The following is a 4,220-nucleotide window of genomic DNA, read 5'->3' on the forward strand; positions in this document are numbered from 1 at the left end:
AACTAAAGAGCTTCTGCATAGCAAGATATACTATCAACAGAGTAAACGGGCAACCTCTAGAATGGGAAGTAAAGTATTTGCCACCTATACATCTGACAAAGTTCTAATATTTATAATATACATGGAATTAAACAAACATACAAGAAAGAAAAAGTGGTCAAAGGACATGAAAGGACACTTACAAAAAGACCTACATGTGGCCAAATAGCATAGAAAAAATGCTGAATATCACTATCATTGGAGCAATACATATTAAAACTACAGTGAGGTACCATCTCACATCAGTCAGAATGGCTAATCTTAAAAAATGTAATAACAGATGCTGCTAAGGTTGCAAGAAAAAAGGAACATTTATACACTTTTGGTGGGAATGTAAATTAGTTCAACCATTGTGGAAAGCAGTGTGGTGATCCCTCCAATAACTTAAAATTGAAGTTTCATTTGACCCAACAATCCCACAGCTGGACAGACACCTAAAAGAATATAAACATGTAGGTTCACTGCAGCACTATTCACAATAGCACACACATGCAATTTACCTAAATGCTCATAGTGGCAGTGGACTGAGTATCCTCCATTAGCTGCCTGTCTGTAGCACTGAGTTGATTGACAATCTTTTTTTTTTTTTTTTTTTTTTTGAGACGGAGTCTCGCTCTGCCGCCCAGGCTGGAGTGCAGTGGCCAGATCTCGGCTCACTGCAAGCTCCGCCTCCCGGGTTTACGCCATTCTCCTGCCTCAGCCTCCCGAGTAGCTGGGACTACAGGCGCCCGCCACCTCGCCCGGCTAGTTTTTTTTTGTATTTTTTAGTAGAGACGGGGTTTCACCGTGTCAGCCAGGATGGTCTCGATCTCCTGACCTCGTGATCCGCCCGTCTCGGCCTCCCAAAGTGGACAATCTTCAGAGTCATCCATGAAGAAGAGTTCTGAGGTTCATCAGATACTTGTAGACACTCAGGTGAACCAAAGGAATTAACTGAATTGAGGGCTGCCAGCCATTTCCATGTCACTAGGAATAATTGCCATCTAAGTGTAAAGGTCTACATCACTCAGAATGCCCTGTAATACAGGCTGATTCAAAAAAATCCAACCCCACAAAGGCTCCACAGCAACCCTTACAGTTCTTTCAAGGAAGAAACAATCTGCAAGTTAAGTGAGTCATTATAGGTGTTCTGAGCTATGGTAAACATTGGATTAGGACCAGATTTGTCTGAGATCAATGTAATTATTATACTCAGCTGCTGGTCCCATATGACCTGAATATGGATAATTTAAATGAGCCTGGCTGTGTGGTTTGTTATATGAAAATCTGAACTAAATAAACATAAAGAGCATGTCTGGACTAGCATGAGGCTGAGAGACCCTGGGGGCCCCACCCCCTTATACTCTTATCCCCCTTTCCTCCAGGAACCTCCAGGTTCTTAGGGTGAGAATCCACCTAGATGCCTGCATGGCTATATTACCAGAAGACCAAATTTCTGATAAAACACTGAGACCTTCTTCAGGCAGACAACCCATTTTTACATCCTTATGTATGTGGGGAAAGGTAATCTATCCCCATTACAAGCCCATACCTACAGGCTTCCTTTATCATGGAAATGGCTACAATTAGCCAAAAGGGGCACATTTACAAAAATTTTCCTGTGATGTTCCATCGAGAAAAGAGCAAAAATCAGCTTCACACCTGGAGACTTGCTATATTGGGCACGGTCCAGAGAAAGAAGATCACCAGAGTATTAAGATGCATCTGTAAGAACATGTAATGCTTCCGTGTTCCACACATTACATCTCACCAGTTTAGTCAATATGGATTTAATATGAGAGTGTGGCAATGCACAAACTCTATCTGAGGAAGAAAATAGGATAAAAAATGTTCAGGAAAATAGAGCAATTTGAAGGCTCTGACAATAGCACCTTCAGCACCAAGGAAATGATTTCACCCTTTTTAGCCTCAAATTTACTTTTCATGGCACGTCTGCAGGGTTCCAAAGTGAGACCAGCTGAATTCAATGCGCATGCACTTCCCAGGTGTCTACTTGTATTCTGTTTTCTTCTGTTTGCAGAAAGTAGACACATACTCACCCTTAGTGCCAGTGTAGGGAGTGTTTTCCTTGACATGGATACCAGAAAAGAAAGGAAAACAATGGGCCGATTAATGTTAAAATTAACCACAGTGTGTGTGTGTGTGTATGTGTGTGTGTGTATGTGTGTGTGTGTGATTTGAATACTAGAGTAGAATTGGGCTTCTGTCCACGTGCAACTGCACCTGCAGGTATTCTCAGGTGCAATAATCAACTGCAGGACCCTAAAGAAAATAAGAGTCCCCCCCAAATCCCTGAAGAGTTTTTTGGGTTCACCATATGTCAAACGATTCAGTGCCTCTGGAGCTCCAGGAAAGGGCTCCCCAGTGATGCATGAGATCTTTTCTTCAGGTCTCCCTGTACAGTTCTCTGGGTTTCTGAAGGCCAATTCAGTATTTCAAAAGATGGTGTGAGAAGCATGTTGTGTCACTAAAGGAGAATTCTAGCCAGGGCACAGCCACTTTATACTAGGCTAGAGACACTGGTAGGAATATACTCTGTAAGCTCAGACAGAAACGCTCCTGCTGGGTAGGGGCTGGGTTGCAGGGAGCGTTCAGGATACACCCAGCACAGGCTCCTGCCCCAGAGCAGGTGCACAACAGGCTGTGGAGAGGTTCCTCTCAGGGCCCCGGACTTCCTTTAAAAATATCTAATACAAGTATTTCACAAGGACTTCTGATGTTTGTATAAATATTCCATTCAACTGTGAGCATTTATCAAACTGGATGTTGTAATGAGAACCACTTCAGTGCAATTTTTGGAGAAACACACTCATTACCAAAATAACGCATTCACCTATTAAGGTCTAGAAATAGTTCAAGTTGCCCCTGATTCATTCAAATGTGGATTCAAAGTGAGGTACGTGTCCTGGGGGGAGCTTGTTCTCCAGTGGGGGAAGCTCTGTCAACACAGAGTTCAGGGATGTGTAGGGGACACATGGCCTCTAACAGGATTACGGCTTGAACCCTCAGCTTCTACAACTGTGTCGTCCATGTGTCATGTATTTGCTCTTTCTCATACTGGGTCAGGAATTGGGCTATTAAATAGCATCCTTCAAGAATATGCAAATCACTGAAACTAATACAGATAACTCTGTGCCCTGAGAGCATCACCCAACAACCACACCCCTCCTCGGGACCACACCCCACCAACAGCACAGCTCCTCACCATGGACAGGACCTACAGGATCCTCTTCTTGGTGGCAGCAGCAAAAGTTAAGGGGCTCCCCAGTCCCAGGGCTGACAGAGAAACCAGGCCGGTCAAGTGAGACTTCCCGCAATCCTGTGTCCTCTCCACCGGAGCCCACACCCAGGGGCAGCTGGTGCAGTTTGGGCCTGAGGTGAAGCAGCCTGTGGCCTCAGTGAAGGTCTCCTGCAAGGCTTCTGGTTACAGCTTTACCACCTATGGTATGAATTGGGTGAGACAGGTCCCTGGAGAAGGGCTTGAGTGGATGGGATGGATGAACACCAACACTGGGAACCCAACGTATGCCCAGGGCTAAACAGGATGGTTTGTCTTCTCCATGGACACCTCTGTTAGCACAGTGCATCTGCAGATCAGCAGCCTAAAGGCTGAAGACACGGCTGTGCGTTACTGTACGAGAGACACAGTGTGGAAACCCACATTCTGAGAGAGTCAGAAGCCCTGAGGGAAGAGGTAGCTGTGCTGGGCTGAGACAGTGGTGCAGCAGTTTATCTTCCATATGATCTCATTTTGCATCAGCTTCCACGGTTATATTAGCCATGAATGTGGGATAGACGGGTGCTCCAAAGAGATCCATAACTTGCCCGTTTTGATGGGTTTTCCGGAAGATGTGAGAAGCCACTTTGTTTGCAAAGCATCCCAAAGCCATGCCCTGCTCCACACACATGAGTGCCCATTCCCTGGTCTTTGGTTAACTGTAAAACGCTCATCAGTGCACCTGAGCGAATTTCATATCAGGTTGAGGAATGTGTTCTAAAGGAAAGCTAAAGTTGTAATAGCAATTCCTGCTCAATAACCTTCAGCTTCATTGCTTTTGTGTGACCCATCAATTAATTACGATACATCAAGGTTCTCAATGGCAGTTTCTAATAAATATAAGGGATGTACAGAAGTTCCCTAATTAAAATAATACAATTGTGAACACAACCTCAGTATTCAA

At 44.5% G+C, this 4,220-nt stretch overlaps 1 pseudogene; it reads left to right on the forward strand.

Annotated features, from left to right (window-relative positions):
- The first annotated feature begins 3,245 nt into the window (after positions 1-3,245).
- Positions 3,246-3,707, forward strand: LOC112617737 (annotated as a pseudogene).
- The last annotated feature ends 513 nt before the right edge of the window (positions 3,708-4,220 follow it).

This window comes from Theropithecus gelada, unplaced genomic scaffold (genome assembly GCF_003255815.1).
Source record: "Theropithecus gelada isolate Dixy unplaced genomic scaffold, Tgel_1.0 HiC_scaffold_3785, whole genome shotgun sequence".
Classification (NCBI taxonomy): Eukaryota; Metazoa; Chordata; class Mammalia; order Primates; family Cercopithecidae; genus Theropithecus; species Theropithecus gelada.